At 38.6% G+C, this 20,000-nt stretch overlaps 1 protein-coding gene and 1 pseudogene across 1 annotated transcript in view; both read right to left on the minus strand.

Moving 5' to 3' along the window:
• LOC115421684 (CCR4-NOT transcription complex subunit 1-like) overlaps positions 1-20,000 on the minus strand; it is a 969,367-nt pseudogene that overhangs the window by 395,622 nt on the left and 553,745 nt on the right.
• The window catches only part of LOC115421673 (heat shock factor protein 1-like), a 25,911-nt gene continuing 22,800 nt past the window's right edge, over positions 16,890-20,000 (minus strand). Inside the window, exon 13 of the mRNA XM_030137677.1 lies at positions 16,890-16,979. The gene's annotated coding sequence lies outside the window, so the exon portion shown is untranslated. The remainder of the gene's footprint in view (positions 16,980-20,000) is intronic.

Genomic DNA, 20,000 nt, shown 5'->3' on the forward strand with positions numbered 1-20,000 from the left:
TCGGCCCTCTGTTCCTTGTGATTTGTATATTTGTGTATTTACAGTGCAAGAAATGAACAGTTAATTTGGTAGTGGTTTCTCTGATTTCACAGCAGAATGTGCGACGGTATTAATGATAAAACCAGTTCCACTCAGTCCCATTGAAGTGCATGGACGCTGAGCGTCTATGGACAAATGCACTGAGCAGAGTGGAATGAGAAAATAGAGACACGGGAATGGAGGAGAAGTGAACAACAGCCAGTCCACTGATCTGGGATAAAAGTGATTCTGAACGAACTTGTCTGTGAGATGAACGTGTTCCAACACATTTGTAGTCAATGAAATGTCAACACAACCTGAACAGATCTGTGCATTTAATTGGAGTCCATTTTTAGGGGAAGCTGAGCTTCCACTGCAGTTGACAGAAAACACCTCTGGTTACGTTAGTTATGGACCACACCACACATATACACTACTGTTTTTTTCTTTTTCTCCCTGTGCATTGTTCATTTCCGGGGAGGTATTCATATCAGCCTTTTTCGGCTTCTAACCTCTCCAGCACAATGATGTTACTTGTTTGAATGTTGTTGTTTTTTTAATTTTCTCGTTGATGTTTTATGATGTGCAAAATAAATAAAATTTCAGCTGAATATGATCATAAAGTAATGTTGTTAAAGTGTTCTGATACATTACAACTCCTAACCGTGTGTACTGACATTAACAAATCAGAATCCCTGTATAATCCTTTTATTAGTATAAGAAAATTGTAGAGCATATCACAGTTATGTAGCGAGGCGACCTTGAACGCATCGCACGTAGCCTTAACGTGGCTAAACTAAGCTAGCATTAGCGACGTTGGCTAACCGGAGAAAACGGCAGTTTGAAAATGAATAAAACTAAATAACACTGATCCAGAGGTGCACAAAGATTACCTGTGACACAGATTGACAGTGGATTGACAGTGGAAAGTCTACCTTGGTCTGAGGATAAATCCCAGTTCATTCCTCACAGCTCTGTTTTATGTGCTACATAATACTTACGTACAAAACAGTAGAAATAATAATTACAACTGAAGTGATTATATAGTGAATGTTGGTAAAGTGTTCTGATACATTACGACTCATAACCGTGTGAAATCACATTAATACAAATCAGAATCCCTGTTAGTCCTTTTTTGGTATAAGAAATTGGAGACTATTCACATTTTAACGAGGGACCTTGAACGCTCACATGTAGCCTTACGTGGCTAAACTAAGCTAGCGTTAGCGACGTTAGCTAACCGGGAGAAAAACGGCAGTTTGAAAATGAATAAAATTAATAAAACTGACCAGAGGTGCACAAAGATTACCTTAGACACAGTTTGACAGTGGAATGACGGATGAAAGTCCACTTTGGTCTGAGGATAAATCTGAAGAACACGAACAATTCAGGAGTCAGTTTTAACACTGAAAAAAGTGCCATTTTATCAGTAAAATGGTCAGTTTAAAGACAATATAGTTTACAGTCTGGGCTCATAACAGTTAGCTGAAGTTGTTACGGAGACATTACTTGGTAAAATACAAACTATGAACAGAATATTTACACAAACGCATTAATTATTCCAGACACTTTCAGACACGACTCACCACAGTTCATTCCTTGCAGCTCTGTGTTGTCTTTGAACGCATCCTGCAGATACTAACTCTGGACAGTTGTTTATTGTTTTGTTTGTTTGTTTGTTTGTTTGTTTTTAACATGTTTAATTATTTAGTGTTATACAGAGTACAATAGGAACAGGAAAAGTACATTGAATATGAATAGAAGAACATGAACAGAACATAGCCAGGGGACAAAATATGCAAACAAAACTAATAATCAGATTACTCAAAGATTAGAAGTGTTCCATAGATCAGGGTTTTGATAGCTTTTTTATTTTTAGAATAATGAATATTTGAAATATATTGAGTAAGATCAATTTTAAAGATTACAAAGGATTTGAGAATTTGGATTTATGAATGTGGTATTTTGCCCAAAAATAGAATTAGATTGATGTTGTAATATTGATCTGATTTGTTAGCAGAATATGAGACAATACCAAACAATATTTTTGAATAAGTAAGAGAAAATCAGAAACAATGTTTTTGACAAATAAAAAAAACAGACATCTTGCCAGAAATTATTCGAGAGGGACAGGAACCACAACAGATGATATACGTTTTCTTCTAACTGATTATAAAAGGAGCCGATCCACACTGAAGTCCTTTTTATATCTGTGCAGGAACAGTTTGTAAGGATAGAATGAATTAATTTGAGAGAAACTTCTTTATTTTGTTTATTATTAAATATTTAGAGGGTAGACACCAGATTTTCTTCCATTTCAGGTTTGGAAAGACATTATTCCAATAAGACATCACATTTGGAACAGAGACAACATTCTTTTGGAATAAACCAGGCAGGGCCAGAGAACACTTCATTGTACCTGGGCAATGTTATGGAAATGTTCAACTGATAACCCACACACAAAGAGGAGGAGAGAAAGTTACAGTTAAAATAAATAAATGCATTATTGAGAAGTCAGTCACAGAGAAACCTCTGTAAGTGAAGTCGCTTAAACAAGAGAAAACTAAAGATTATATAGAACCAAATCCAACCCCCTCAAACTATGATGTCATTCCTTTACGTACATCGTACCTACCCCATACTACTCCTTCTCTGCTCCGTGAAGAGGTCATGATGACCTCTCCACTCTAACCTTGCTGGATCCAATCTGGAGTGCAGGCGCCATTCTCTATCTACACATTCAGACATTTAGGTGTTTGGGTTCTTAAACTCAAGGCAAGAACTCCGTTCCTGGGTTGGGGGTGTTACAGAGTGGTAAACATCAAACATAATGACAATGACTCAGCATTAAAGAAGATGTACTAACAGTATAAAATATAAAGAGTATAATAATAAAAGTAAATTTTTTTCCACCACAGCAACAATATTCAAGGGCCCCATCATCACAACCCCAGGATGCCTATAATCTGGCAAAATACAGAATAAATTTCCAGGAATATCTGTAAATATACACCATACTTCAATACTAAACTATCATCAAATGCATTTTGATGTACAAATGTGTAAATGCTGGTAGAACTACAAGTGCACCACTATAGCTCTTGTCAAGGCCACTCACTTACATATGATGATATGAAACAAAACACATTAGATCAGTATAATCTAAAATTGATCAATACATTAGAAAGAGAGGGAAGTGTCCTCCATTTTCACAAAAATAAATAAGAAACCATTTCCAAAGATCAAGTATATATTTAAGAACACTTGTTGCGGACAGTTTCATTTATAAGCAAAAAGATAACCAGATATTTTGTTATGCCCGAGCTACCCAGGGCCCTTCAGAGGTCGCGGGCCCCTGGCAATTGCCGTTGCCATATGGTTAATCCGGGCTTGAACCAGGTACACTGTGGTTGTTTACAGTGTTTTACTAACTCGGGACAGTAGGAGGAGCTGTGCACCACCTCTGACATCATTTAACAAAGTCTACTCTGGTCCATGTCAATAGTGAATATAAGTGATCTTTGTCTGTTTACGAACTTATTACTGTTGTTTTTTGCATGTGGTTACTTTTTAGTAGTGATGTTGAGATGAAGCCTTACGAGGCATCGAACCACTGAGACCAGTTGATTCGAGAAAGGGTTCATTTCTCGAAGCTTCATATGCACACGAAACCAACCTACTGGCCATGCTTATAATCACAGGCAGCTGGACCTGAACCACAGAATGTGGGATGCATTTAATTTTAGGGTCTGTTATGTACGGTGGCCCAGAGGTGCAACAGGCCAAAAATTATCCACCTAGATGAACAAAATTATCTACTACAAGAAAAAAAAGAGAACAGCCTAAAAAAAATTATCCACGAGATGAAAAAAATATCTACTACAAGAAAAAAAGAGACAGCCTAAAAAAATTATCCACGAGATGACAAAAAATTATCTACTACAAGAAAAAAAAGAGAACAGCCTAAAAAAATTATCCACGAGATGAAAAAAATTATCTACTACAAGAAAAAAAAAAGAGAAAAAACAGCCCAAAAAAATTATCCACTATAAGGAAAAAAAAGAGTGGAACAGCCTAAAAAAAAATTATCCACTAGACAAAAAAATTATCTACTGCAAGAAAAAAAAGAGAACAGCCTAAAAAAAATTATCCACTATAAGAAAAAAAGAGAACAGCCTAAATAAATTATCCACTTAGAGAAAAAAAAATCCCCTATAGAGAAAGAAAAGAGACACAGCCAAAAAAATGATCCACTAAAAGAAAAAAAAAGAGAACAGGCACAAAAAAAAAATTTTCTACTAGCCCAAAAAATTATTCCTATAAGAAAAAAAAAAAAAAGAACGTGTGAAAAAAATTATCTACTATGAGAAAAACAGAGAGCAGCCCAAAAAAATATCCACTATAGGAACAAAAAAAACATCACTCCACTTTTCAATTACGGGGGCGCTGTTTACCCGAAAGGTGCCTTGCTTTAAAATTAAGGCCACCACACAAACTAAAAGGATAGGCTGGAAAAATTTTAAAGGTCCCGTATTATGCTATTTTGTCAGTCACGTCATATAGGTCTCAGAAGCCCAAAAACATAGTATTGTAAGTTTGTTCGCCCCAAAATCATCCTTTTTTCGGAGTTTCAGCGGCGAAAAAGTCCCTCTCCCCAGCCTCCTCAGAACAGGCCGTTTTCTGGGCCTGCTTCCGGTATTGCAAATGAACTCATCTGTCCAAGCCCACTCCCCCTCCCCTCTCTGGAGAGGACGCGGCTTCCGCTAGCGGTACTACGCGCTAATTGTTGACTGTGAAGCCATGGCTCTCTCGTCTACAATACACATGTCTCAGACAGAACGTCTTCCAACACTGGCTTTCTTTGCCTTGAGGCGTGATTGAGCCCCCGACGGAAAACGGCGGTGTTGTGTCGGGTTCGTGGACCTGACACGGAAAGACGCCTGCCGCCACTAATGCAGGCAGCTGCTAACAAGCCTGATGCTAACTATACTGACGCCAACCACAAAGGCCTGTGTTCAAGTAGTTCTGTTGAAGTCTCTTGATATTATCAGCTCTTGCATGTTAACGGGGACGCAAAACGTTAGCAGCAGTAAGCCGAGCTATGTTAGCTGCCATGCTACGTTAGACGTACACATCACAACCACCAGCTTATCCGTAATGTAGGGTTATGCAGTAAAGATACAAAAAAATGAGAAGAACTTACATCTCCCACACTTGTACTTGGGTCACGAAGCGTTGGTACTGCATCCTTCTTGGTTCAGAGTCTTTGTGCTAAGCCGCAGCTGCATGGGCCCATGTTACAAAACACTCTTCCGTGAAATGCCGGGCACACACATACAGGTGTTTGGGAATGTTGTTTGGTCCATGAGCATCACAGATAGAATCCAGACACTTTTTACAGAGAGGCTCGGAAGTGGGGAGCAAAAATAAACTATCGTGTTGGTGTGTGCAGCCAACAACACCACAACTTGCGTGTCTCGCCTTCGCCATGTTTTGTTGTCCAAGAGGTACTTTGCCAGGGCGGGGCTCGCTGTGCAAGGGTGGGGGCACAGTCAGGGGGAGGAGTTAAATCCATTTATGTCGTCATAAACGGAGCCAACTCAAACTCGGCCGTTGAGCATTTTCACAAACTGTGGTGTAGCAAGGCAGGAGGAAACAGACAGTTTTCAAATTCTAACCTCATATGTGGCTACTGCAACACACACTACTATAAGAAAACTGTCACAAAGTCAGATTTGCATAATACGGGACCTTTAAGGCTTTCGGCTAATGTGGCTAATGCTAAGGAAGTACCCCACCGGAAGTGGAGGTCGTGCGCTAAAAAATAAAGTTATTTTAAAATATAGATATTTCCATTAATATAGTTTGCAAAGCAGTTAAATGATTAAATACGGTTCCAGTGTCTGCTCAAGCTTTGGCATGGGCGTTAAATGGTTAAGGTTAGGGTTAGGGTATGGTTGGGGTTAGTTTTCAGTGGTAAATGGCCCTTGTGTGCACTGTGTGAAGGTTCGTTGCTAAGCTAATGCTAACGCGAAAAGTTAACGGCAACTTTGTGAACTACCAGTGCGAGTAAACAATTGTGTGATTACGGTGTTGAATTGTTCAACTGCCTGACATTCAATATCATTTTTGATGAATATTCGCTACAAGAAGTTCTGAAATTATTTTATTTTGAGAGGAGGAGAAGAGGAACTTCCTGTGGAGCTCCACTATCATGACATCGCCCATTTGTTGAGAGACAGCGAGTGCATATTGCGGCACCGACACCTGGTGCCGTGGCACCTCGGCTGGTGCCGCGACGTACCGCGGTACCACGGCTCGGTGCCAGGTACCCCAGCACGGCACCGCGTACCAGGCTCGGTACCACAGCTCAGCTCGTTGCCAGGGTGCCGAGGCACTGCGGTACCACGGCACACATCTGTATCTCCACAAAATGTCCTTCTTGATCTAGTGTTAGTGAAGACACTCCGTTTGAGTTGAGGAGCAGAGGTCTACCTGCAAACAAATGGGCGATGCCATGATAGTGGAGCTCCACAGGAAGCTCCTCTTCTCCTCCTCTCAAAATAAAATAATTTCAGAACTTCTTGTAGCGAATATTCATCAAAAATGAATGAATAGGAGAAGAGGAACTTCCTGTGGAGCTCCACTATCATGGCATCGCCCATTTGTTTGCAGGTAGACCTCTGCTCCTCAACTCAAACGGAGTGTCTTCACTAACACTAGATCAAGAAGGACATTTTGTGGAGATACAGATGTGTGCCGTGGTACCGCAGTGCCTCGGCACCTGGCAACGAGCTGAGCTGTGGTACCGAGCCTGGTACGCGGTGCCGTGCTGGGGTACCTGGCACCGAGCCGTGGTACCGCGGTACGTCGCGGCACCAGCCGAGGTGCCACGGCACCAGGTGTCGGTGCCGCAATATGCACTCGCTGTCCTCTCAACAAATGGGCGATGTCATGATAGTGGAGCTCCACAGGAAGTTCCTCTTCTCCTCCTCTCAAAATAAAATATTTCAGAACTTCTTGTAGCGAATATTCATCAAAAATGATATTGAATGTCAGGCAGTTGAACAATTCACACCGTAATCACACAATTGTTTACTCGCACTGGTAGTTCACAAAGTTGCCGTTAACTTTTCGCGTTAGCATTAGCTTAGCAACGAACCTTCACACAGTGCACACAAGGGCCATTTACCACTGAAAACTAACCCCAACCATACCCTAACCCTAACCTTAACCATTTAACGCCCATGCCTAAGCTTGAGCAGACACTGAACCGTATTTAATCATTTAACTGCTTTGCAAACTATATTAATGGAAATATCTATATTTTAAAATAACTTTATTTTTAGCGCACGACCTCCACTTCCGGTGGGGTACTTCCTTAGCATTAGCCACATTAGCCGAAAGCCTTAAAATTTTTCAGCCTATCCTTTTATTTTTTGTGGTGGTCTTAATTTTAAAGCAAGACACCTTTCGGGTAAACAGCGCCCCCGTAATTGAAAAGGTGGATGATGGTTTATTTTTCTTATAGTGGATATTTTTGGGGGGCTGCTCTCTTTTTTTTCTCATAGTAGATAAATTTTTTCACCTGTTCTTTTTTTTTCTTATAGTGAATAATTTTTGGGGCTAGTAGATAATTTTTTTGCCTGTTCTCTTTTTTTTTCTTTAGTGGATAATTTTTTGGCTGGTCTCTTTTTTTTCTTATAGGGGATTTTTTTTTCATCTAGTGGATAATTTATTTAGGCTGTTCTCTTTTTTTTCATACAGTGGATAATTTTTTTTGGGCTGTTCTCTTTTTTTTTCTTGTAGTAGATAATTTTTTTCATCTGGTGGATAATTTTTTTAGGCTGTTCTCTTTTTTTCTTATAGTGGATAATTTTTTTTGGGCTGTTCTCTTTTTTTTCTTGTAGATAATTTTTTTCATCTAGTGAATAATTTTTTAGGCTGTTCTCTTTTTTTTCTTGTAGTAGATAATTTTTTTTCATGTAGTGGATAATTTTTTTAGGCTGTTCTCTTTTTTTTTCTTATAGTGGATAATTTTTTTAGGCTGTTCTCTTTTTTTTTCTTGTAGTAGATAATTTTTTCATCTAGTGGATAATTTTTTTAGGCTGTTCTCTTTTTTTTCTTGTAGTAGATAATTTTTTTTCATCTAGTGGATAATTTTTTAGGCTGTTCTCTTTTTTTTCTTATAGTGGATAATTTTTTTTGGGCTGTTCTCTTTTTTATCTTGTAGTAGATATTTTTTTTCATCTAGTGGATAATTTTTTTAGGCTGTTCTCTTTTTTTTTCTTGTAGTAGATAATTTTTTTCGTCTAGTGGATAATTTTTTGGCCTGTTGCACCTCTGGGCCACCGTAGTTATGGCTCTGTGGAATGACTATGAATAACAAAAAATGTACAACCAAATAATTTCTCTACATAAATTATCACATATGTGTATAATAAAATATTATTGAATGTATTCTGTGTGTGTAAATTTCCCCCAAATGGTAGTAATATGTGGGAGGTTGTGTCATTTTTATTTCTTATCACTTTAGGAAAATGTCCTGGACTTAAACAGGCAGAGGACAGTGGGAAATACATGTGGAACTAGGAAGAGGACACTGAACATGCTGGTGTAACTTGGACAATGATGTACAGGACAGGGGAGATTTGATTCAGAAATCACAGTTTCTCAACAGTTTTTGGTTTGAAGTGATTCCTTTTTTTTTTTTTTTTGACACAACCTCTCCAAAAACACAAGAGCAGCATTATATAAATTGGGGTACAGTCATTTTTTGTCTCTCCCAGTACTCCAGATAAACAAACCTTATGTGTCTGAAATAATGTTAGATTCAGTTGACCTTATCAAATCCAAATGTTCCCACAGGGGGAATCCTCCTCTTATTCACTGGCTCCATCCTCTTACTCATCCTTCTCTTCTCACTCTCCTAAATCTTCAAATGATCTCTCTCTCTAAACTCTTCAAACTATCTCCAAACTATAGAAACGCTATCCAAACTCTAGTTTCCAAACTATCCAAACTCGGCTCTGACCCTAACTCTCCATCATAAACTCACATGTTGATCAGAGCCTGGGGGGTTTATCCTGCTGTCAAACCTGAACCCATAGAACCACCTCTGAACCACTTCCTGAAGCAGTCACGTGGGACAGCCAGGCAGCGAGGCTTCGGACGTCATCATTTTTGGCTCCTCCCCTAAATGAAGCAAGCCTCGATACGGGCTTCGTGGAAACACCCCCTCCAAAACTGGACACACGCTTCGAAGCCTCGGCACATCTCCAAACATCACTACTTTTTAGTAAGTGCTGCTGGGACGTTTTATGGTAAAAGGGAGAGAACGATGTCCAATGACACGCTAGTATTTCAATGAGTGTCCAATAAAGGGTTAAATACTGGCCGACCGCAAAAAGTTAGGGAAGTGAAGACAGTGGAATGTAACAAATAGGGCTGTAAGAAAATATCGATTCTGCAGTATATCGTGATATTTCATTTCACAATACTATATCGATATTAAAAAGTACTTTATTGATATTTTTACGTATTTATTCAAATGCAGATATGGCGGAGATTTGTCGAAGCCAATAATGTAATAACGGCTTGATAACGTAATAAATCTGCCAATTTTACAATATAGTAAGCCAATAATGTAATATCTGGCCAACAACGTAATAAAAGTCCTGAACCGATAACATAATAACTTTTGGTCAATAACGTGATAACTTATTGGCTGGTTATTACATTATTGTCCTGGTAAAAAAAAAAATTCTTTGCAAATGTAATAACTGAGCCAATAATGTGAAAAGTTATAACGTTATTGGCCAAAAGCTATTACGTTATCAGTTCAGGACTTTAATTACGTCGTTGGCCTATTACATTTTAAAAATGGCAAATTTATTACGTTATCGGCCGTTGTTATGTTATCAGCTGTTATTTCATTATTGGCTTCTACAAGGTTAATTTTTTTTCTCTCTCTCTCTTTTGTTTATATTTTACTTATTATTTAACACTCTTTTATTAAATAATGTTAGTTCCTTTGTTGGGATTGAACTAGAGCTGCAACCGATTAATCGATTAGGTGCTTGAAGTCAGTGCAAAAATTCCCAATTCAATTAATTGACTGGAATTGATTGAAGGGAAATATTTTATTGCAGTTTTCCCGAATTGAAGCTTCTTTGTGCGTCACAATAAGCGTCCGTGTGAAACACAACAGTGGAACCAATATTTAACAGCAGAGAAATGAAGGAAACAAAGCTTTGGTTCAGGAGAATTGTGGTTGAATGATTTTTTGGATCACTTTGGGTCGATTAATCGGTTTGCAGCTCTAGATTGAACTCAAATCCTGTTCTGATGTTAGTTGTGAACTAATAGAATGTGAACATTTGAACAGGATCTGAAACTGGAATGTCTGTAAAACAGAATTTCAGTTTGAACACAGTTGGAACATTTTGTGATAGAACATTAGATCCTGTTGGGATCAAATACAAACGTATTTAGTATTTGTGCAGATTTCTGCTGGAATTCAATTCTTCAAGGAAATAATCATTAAAACAAAAGAGAAACAAACAAAAAATTGCGTTTTTAACAGTATTGTGATTTATCGTATCGTGATCCTAGTATTGGGAATTGTATCGTATCTCCAGATTCTTGCCGATACACAGCCCTAGTAACAATGGATGGACCCATAGGTGGTCTTATGGGGGGGGGGTCCCCTACTGGGTGGACCACCAGGGTCTCCAGCACATACAGGTTGGACTGGTTTGAGTGGGAAAAGGTCACATGGTCTGATGAGTCCAGGTCCAGAATGATGGAGAGAGGCAGATGAAGTGATTCCCCATCATGCCTAGTGCCTACAGTACAAGCCTGGGGGTGGGGGGGTATGGGGGGGTGCTTATGATCAGAGTGTTGAATGACATCACCCAAAAAAATGAGGTCATCTGGAGGAAAAAAGCACCGCGGCATGTGGAGAAATCCAAAAACGTGCCATTCCCAGTTCTGGTTCCAAGACTGAGGAGAGGATTTAGGTCAGCCGCTCCAGGAAAAACTGAATGAAACGAGTGAATGCATGAATATTTCCACTTTTATTTATTTGAACAAGTTAAATATTTCATACACTGATGGAATACAGTTTCCATGACTCTCTGCAACAATACATTTTAGTCTTTGCAAGAAACCATTTAAAACATGTCACATTTTCAGCAGGATGCGGCCCACTTCCAGAAGCATCTGCACACGGCGGTGCATGTGGTGAAAGCAGGACACGGTTCTGGAGCGTCGTCTGTATTTGAGGACGTCCACTTTGTCAACACCGTTCCTAATGCACAGATGCTTTTGGTTTTCTAGGCTTTGTTACAGCAGAGATTGAATTCACTCAATGAACAAAAATATTTGGTTTTCTCATCTGCAATTTTGACAAGCATAAATGTCATGTGTACACACATCTGTTCATTTCCAGTGCAAATAATTAAAATGGAAAACAGAATAAATTAAGAACACAACACACAACTGAATGTGTGTCATCATCACTCCTTGGAAAAACAAACCATTAACACTCATATTATCATGAGGAACGAGAATAAATGCTAGATCTAAAATGTACTCTATACTCTCAAATATCAAACAACTGTGATTTTTAGTGCAATTTCACGTGATATCCACCACAGTTTGCTTTCTCTCCACTGTCCTCAAAGCGTACACAGAGAGGGTCTGCAACAACAACGTTAACCTGGGACCATCGAATGCAGGAGGCTGCGTTCAGCTGGCTTTTAGAGGGAGCGGTAGATGAATGGATCTGATGCCTTGGTAGAACTACAGAACATGAGCACCACCTCCTCAAACTTCTATGTTTCATCATATTTTGATGAAGACTAAAGCTGCATTTCCACCAAAAATACCCAGAACTTCCAGAACCTGGTGTTTCCTTCCATACGGGGTGTGTCCGAAAAGTTCCAGGAGCGGCGTCACAAAAAATATATCACAGTTCCACACTCCAGGACGATTACCCTGAAGGGGAAAACTGGTAGTTTGTAGGTGAAATCTACCTTTTGTGATGCCAGACCTGGAACTTTTCGGACACACCTCGTACAGTTGAATGTAGTGTTAGTATAAAACCAACAGTTCCCTTCGATACGCGGACTGTGTTCTTTACTGTTGGTCCATCTGACACATGCAGCTCTATAGGAAACCCTAGTGATGTACCAATACCCATATTTAGATCAGACATCACTACACCCTGAGAAATAAAATGTTGGAATTTGTTGGATTTAGTTAAAAATGTTATGTAACTTGTTCCACGAAATATGGTTATTTAAATGTAAAAAGATGTTGCAGTTAATTGCAAAAATAACTTACTAATAAGTCCAAAGTAACTGTGTCAATAAATCTAAAGTAAGGTGTCACTTTAATGCTACAACTTAAGAATTACATTTTCTAATCAACAGTATTAGTTTGGTTTCACACACACTTTGTTGTAAATTTAGTGATGAAAGTCCGATTCTTTTAACTAACTTGATTCTTTCGATTTGTTCAGCTGTTGCGAATTGATTCCGAATCAATTCATTAATTTAAAAAAAACCTCCTGCATTGATTCAGAATCAATTTGCAACAGATGGAGGATTCTGTTGGGTTTCTGTAAATTGGCTTAGAGTCTGGTCTCGACCAACTTAACATACAAAGTGTCATGAGATAACTTCTGTTATGATTTGGCGCTATATAAATAAAATTTGATTTGATAATGACACTATTTTCACTCTTGAGAAACAACTTGCCTTAGAGTCACCAAAGCGCCGTGTCATTACATCACATTATAGTCTGTACATGTGACCCAAAAACAAACACAAAACAAGCCTTTGTTAGTGACAGCTACAAAGGTGACGAATGCGGTTTTGAAAATACTACTGTTGTGAGGCCATGGGATGGAACTGAACATCATTTTATTGTGCAACGTACAAGAACAATAAAGACTATCTGATCTGATCTGAATCTTATCTTAATATTATCTTATCTTTATTTGATCTGATCTTATCTGCTCTTAGTGGTTGATGTATTAAGGCGGAGCCTACTTGAACATATGTGCTAAGGTTTCCATTAGCAGACTCCAGTTTAGTCCACACTTATGATCGTGCACAAAATTAAGTCTAATCTTGGAAAGTCCTTTGGAAATGTTTGTTACTTTTGTTTCTGTGTACAATGTAAGGACATATTCAATACTGACGCTGGGTTTTATTTTCATCTTCATAGGGCTACGACTGTGCAGACTAGGCCGACTGTTCTGTTTTTCTGTGACAGCAGTAACATGTTCACTTGGCTGACATCTGGTTCTTTGGTTGTCAAAAAAAAAAAAAAAATCAGCAGAACTGGGAAAGTGAGTTTCGTAGGGAAAGTTCCTGGGGTGGAAACACAGCTAGAAGACAAAAGTACCCATGTCTGTAGCACAGCAACTAATGGAACCACATCTAGATGGAAAGCTACACTATGGAAAAGACCTCACTTATAAATAACACCAAAGCCGTAGAAAGCTCCAGTGTGGAAGTAAATCTGTCTCATCAGATTTTGAATTATAAAAGCCACTGAATTTCTAGCACTGAATTTTTTTGCACTGAAATTAAGTATCTGAATTTTTTCAGCATCACATGACCAACCTAACGTAACTTGACTGGCCGGCTGTCGGTTCGACTTGAGATAGAATCGATTGCTTATCCTTGGTGTCCCGGATGTGTGATCTGAATTTTTTGTGTCTGAATTTTTTAATTTTCTAAATTTATGAACACAGTAAAATTGAGACAAAAAATTCAGATACTTAATTTCAGTGTAAAAAAAATTCAGTACTAGAAATTCAATGGCTTTTATAATTAAAATTCCGATAAAACAGATTTACTTCTATACTACTGTGGTTAGAACATCACATGTCGGCTAGGTTCCTGTTAGCTAAAAGCTAACGCAGCCCCCTGCCTGAATTTCCAGCCCTACATTCGACAGAGCCGGTGGTCGGTTGGAAGGTCCGTTGACTGCATTCACTTGGGTCCGACTCAGCGGGCCAATCCCAATTCACCTTTTGGCCACTCCCCCTTGCCCCTCCCCCTTTAAACCCAGTTCTAAGGGGTAGTGGTGTAAATGGTCCAACCCTTCCAGACCTGTTCCGTCATCATCAGTCATCGATGTCACTATAAACAGATGTTCAAACTTTGTTTGGACAGAATTCTCCATGTGGTCAGCAGCTGGAACCGTCTCTGTTCCATCTTTTAGCGTCGATCAACTATAAACCGCAGAAATGACATCTGTGACACATTGAAACCACATTTAACGGACGATCACACGCTTCAGTAGTTTGTGTTTCAGTAAATCTGTCCATTTGTGTGTTTCTTTGGACTGTGTTTACCTCCATCTGACCCATGAGTGTAACTGAATTATGGGACATTTATCAGACCCCTGGGTTTGGAGGGTGGTCCTGGAACATCTACGTTTGGAGGGTCAAACCACAGAAGCGTATTGCATTCACACTAAAAAATATATTCAGCTCTGTTTTTCTGAACTAACGAGATAATTATCTTGTAAAAACAGCTGAATTTTTATTTTTTTCAGAAAACAGTCTCGTTAATCCGGAAAAAACAGAGCCGAATTTATTTTTTAGTGTGAATGCAATACGCTTCTGTATCAAACAGCCCCTCCCCCTTTGACTCATCTAGAATCGGGACACCCCTACCCCTTCACGTGAACGCACAAAATAGAGGGGTAGGACTAAGGGGGAGGGGCCAAGGGTGAATTGGGGTTGGACCACCGTGCAGAGCAGACCCCGCCCCAGACCCCGCCTCAGACCCCCCAGGCTAACACGGTTGTGCAGTCCATGTGCCTATGGTGTGTTCCAGTCGGCTCTCCTACATTCCTATGGTCATCCATGTATTGCAGTTTGTGAGATCTCACAGTTCTGTACATTATTGCACAATTTAACTCTTATCCCCTGGAAGAAGATTTGGCACTAAGGTCACTTTTGTACTGTCGCCTGCAACCAGTGCTGGGCAGTAATCATCTACAGTTATTGGCATCGTCTTCAGTAATTCAAAGAAATAATCTGCATTCTTCCAAATAGGAACCGTTAACTCTATGACAGATTCAATTCAGATTCAATCCTCACCTCCCAAACATTGATTGAAACAGTCAAACATCAGGAAACCTTTCCACTCATAGGCTCCTTGGCATCTTTTGTACCATACTCTGAAAGGCAGTAGTGGATTCTGTCATCCTGCCGGTGTTTTAGGGTTCATGTGCTTTAGTGCTCAGTGTTAACATTAGGGCTGGAAGAAAATATCAGTTTGGCAATATATCACAATATTTCATTTCACAATACTGTGTCGATATTAAAAAGGACTGTATCAATAGTTTCAAGTATTTATTCAAATAGTTCATTTTAATTTTTTTGTTTCTATTTTATTTATTATTATTCAACACTCTTTTATTCAATAATGTTCGTTCCTTTGTTTGGATTGAACTCATTTCCTGTTCTGATGTTAGTTGTGAACTAATAGAATCTGAACATTTGAACAGGATCTGAAACTGGAATGTCTGTAAAACAGAATTTCAGTTTGAACACAGGAACATTTGGTGATAGAACATTAGATCCTGTTGGGATCAAATAAAAATGTGTTTAGTATTTGTGCAGATTTCTGCTGGAATTCAATTCTTCAAGGAAATAATCATTTAAAAAAAAAGAAACTATCAAAAAAAATCGCCTTTTTAACAGTATCATCATATGTCGTGATACATCATATCGTGATCCTAGTATTGTGATTTGTATGGTATCTCCAGATTCTTGCGGATACACAGCCCTAGAGTTAACATGCAGTCTGTGTTTCTAAATGACTAAAGCAGAATTGGACACATTCAGTCCCTTCAGCGACAGACGCTGTTTTCAGGTCAGTGTCCATCAGACGTGAAGAGCGAAGGACTGTCAAAAAAAACAAGAAATGAATGTCCTGCGGTCTAAACTAAATATAAATGGCGGTGACAGATTGTGCAAAAATGCAGTGGTGATTGTGTTTTTTTTCAAATGAGAAGTCTAATCTTCTAATATTTCCTAAAAACTTCACATTTAAATGGACAGAAGAGAAGTGGCTCCGTCTGTGGCTCCATGTGCAAAGGTGCATTAGAGGTGACATCCAACATGATGTCCTGCAAAAGCAACAGGCTGCTTCCAAATGGATTTAAAGTGGCTTGAATCCATAGTTTTTGGAACAGGAGCCTTTCAGATCAGCGTAAGCTAATACACCTCTGGATGAACACATTTCAAATGAGTGAATGTATGAGGAGCCTCCAGTTTTCTACATCCTTACACAGTCTTCAAGAAAAATAAAATAAATCACATAACTTGTAAAATATGCCACATTGTTCCAAAGATGCTTTTACACAGTGACCGTTTTGCCCCCCAAAATTTGCAGTTTAATACAAAAACAATGTTATGTTTAAGAATAAAATAATAAAAGAGTTTATTTATACACATCTGTAAAAGATTCTTTATAGGAAGAAAAGTCACTTTCACCAGCAGGAAGTCCCTCAAACAGAATAAAGTGCTAGAGCCGTGAACGCAGCGTGCGCGTCCAGCTGGCCTTAAAGTCAGAGTCTACATCCAATCTGATCAGAACACACTTGTTTTTTATTCAATCAAAACCTTAGACCAGCGTCTTTCTTTTCTGCAGGCGCTGGTCGTTCTCACACAGCTGGTAGATGATCGGTCCAGTGACACTCCACGGACCAGGAAGTAGAAGCTCAGTTCAGAAAGAAAAACAACTCTTACTTATTTTCTGACGGTTGTTTTTGCTGCTGTTTCCTTTGTAGGACTGTGGACGTGCAGACACATGGAGGAAAAACAGCCTGGCAGGACCACAGGGTCCAGGTCCTGCACCGTGGACCAGGTCCTGCATCGTGGACCAGGTCCTGCACCGTGGACTGAGTGGAACGGCGGCGTCGTTGGCCTGAGGACAGAAATAGGAGAGGAACCAACACTCCGCTTTGAATAAATGAATGAATGAAATCTTTATTTCGAACATGTAGACGGTGAAATCAAAACAAAAATCAACCAACAAAATGTAAGTACTGGTACATAAATGATTGATAAGCAAACAAACAACAAAAAATTAATAAATAAAAATAATAATCCTACTATATAACACACATTCTGTGTCTGATCGATCGATGTTCCATCACAGGAGGGCGTTTGTACAGGTTTTCCTCAGCCTTCACAGATCTGATCTTCGCCAAACTCGCCAAATGAACACAAACATTCCCTGACTATCTACGAGGCACAATTTTATGTCCATATTCAAATGCTGTGAGGCATGCTGGGAGATTTCAGCCTCTGTCTACTTTGAATTCTTCATCCCTGCCACCATACTCCATTTTCAGAGGTGGTTCGGCTGCCGTTCATGATATTTCTACTGTTAGCAGGCGATGCTAACATGTGAAGGCTGCAGTTCACTACGGCTGGATGAATGGAATCCTACTGGACAGACCGAACACATGCATGCTCTGCCCTTCATGCCTCACATGTTGGCTCCAGTTATTACCTGCACAATGCAGGATTAAATGGTAGTTTACAAATGGACAGTGGTGGCAGACAAGTTCTACTGATCATGCTGTTGCACAATGGCACCATGGGTACAATGCCTCTGGTAGTAATAATAAAAAAAAATATATATATATATAAATAAATAAATAAATAAATAAATAAATAAAACAAATGAAATGATACATGCTCGAAAAGGAGTAGGAGGATGTAAAAACTTACGTACTCCTATCCCCAATTTCTATTCCTTGTGATCACTTTACAGCAATTATTATTTTGTATGAATAATAATAATAATAATAATCGTATAACAATATCACACATCATTTTTCCTATATAAACTAATATGATAATACCCATTTACAAATTATCCTACCAGATATTAATAAAAACTAAAAAAAAAAAAAATCAAAACAAACAAAAACACATATATAATATAAATACATATAATATCCTATATTGTCCTATATAGTAATATAGTAATAATATATTCATATGTCCATATTTAAACTAAATATTATCAACACGTATGTGGCAAAGCCCCACTCTGAAAAACAAATGCATTCCCCCCTTCAAGCCCTTTCCTCTCTGTATTTTGTAAAAATCATTTGTTTGTATTTGTTTTTAAACTGTTTGATGTTTGGACTTTAGTGCATTTATCGGCAAACAGAGCTGGACCTGTTCCAGTTTGTGGTCTGACCAGGACTCTCATTTAAAGTGGACCTGGACTGGTACCTGTGAACCCCAGATCAGATCTAAACCCTGGACTAGCAGGACTCTGTTGTGGGCACTTTTTTACTGGATTTCTGCAAATCCATTAGTGGAAGGAAACAGCGCTCTGGGACATGAAACTCCTGCTTTTATGTGCTAAAACAATTAGTGCTCTGATTAGGCTGGAATTCTACCAGCATCTGAAAAGAGATATGCAAATGAGGTACAAATGTTAAACTATTCTAATTAATTCCATGGATTCATAGAGTTCATATTACAAATGGAGTTTGGAGTTTAAAGTGGACCTGTACTGGTCGTGTTTACCACATTAATTGTGTAAAGAGGTGGAAATTCTGTAAAAAAACAAAAACAAAACAAGAGTCCATAAATGCACCACTCTGGAAATTTTACTATGTGAATTGCGGGGGGGGGGGGGGGGGGGATTTGAACCTATGAAAAGCAGACCATGACCATCTGATTTTATATTCTAATATTTTCTGTCAGTCATAAATGAAGGACTTAAAATAGTCTTCGACTGTGTGAAAAATGACTTAAATGGTCTTAGAATGTAAAATGTTAAACTATTCAAATTAATTCTATGGATTCATAGTGTTCATATTACAAATGGAGTTTGGAACTTAAAGTGGTGTGCATAGAGGCACACATTCAGTAAAAAAAAAAAAAAAAAAAACAAGAGTCCATAAATGCACCACTGGACCTTTTATTATGTGAATTACTGGGGGGGGGTGAACCTATGAGGAGCGGACCATGACCGGCTGAAACTGAGAAACTGACGTACTGTCGTTGATTCTGTGTGATGTGTGAGTAAACAAGCAGCAGTCAGACAGTGAGGTTGAGTGGAAATCCCATGTTCAGTGGTTGTTTGTGCAGCTGTAATCTGTCCACTCTCAGTGCTGTTAAACTACAGTTAGTTTGTACTGATCCAGTCCAAACAGGTCAGGCTGGGCTGAACTAACAGGACTCTGACACTGTCAACACACCATTGGAGCGTCAGGACCATGTGGATCACACATGTGTAGAAGGGTTTATATCTGTCAGCCATCTTTTATGACTCTCTACGACACAGGTGTCAAACTCATTTTAATTCAGGGGCCACATTCAGCTAAATCTGATCTGAAATGGGCCAGACCGCTAAAATAATAACAGAATAATATAGAACTCCAAAGTTTTCTGAGTGAAAACATTTTGAAAATTGTTAACATCTGCAAACTATCCTTTAAAAAATGCGAAAAACATGACGAAACTGAAATTTCTCACAAAAAATAAGCGCAATTTTAAGTGTGTCATGTCTTGGTTTATCATTTACCCATGTTCATTACATCTTACAGATCACAGTGGATCTACAAATACACAAAACATTTAGTAACAGGCAGAATATTGGTAAAATTACACTTATGTCTCTGAGGACATTTCAGGTTGTTCATATTTGTTCAGGTTATTCATATTTTTTGTGAAAGTTTGCAAATGTAAACATGTTTTGGTATTTTACTTTTTTTATGCTAAAACTGAGAAAAATTCTGTTGTTAAATTAAATAATTAAATAAAGTTAAATTAAGCAGGTTATTGTGATATTATTTTACTTGTCCAACCCACTAGAGGTTGAATTGGTCTGTATGTGGAACCTGAACTAAAATAATTGTTAATATCTTCAGTGTAATTTTTGCATTCCCCAAATATAACCCAGGGGCCAAACTGGACC

The sequence above is a fragment of the Sphaeramia orbicularis genome, chromosome 6, assembly GCF_902148855.1.
Source record: "Sphaeramia orbicularis chromosome 6, fSphaOr1.1, whole genome shotgun sequence".
NCBI lineage: Eukaryota > Metazoa > Chordata > Actinopteri > Kurtiformes > Apogonidae > Sphaeramia > Sphaeramia orbicularis.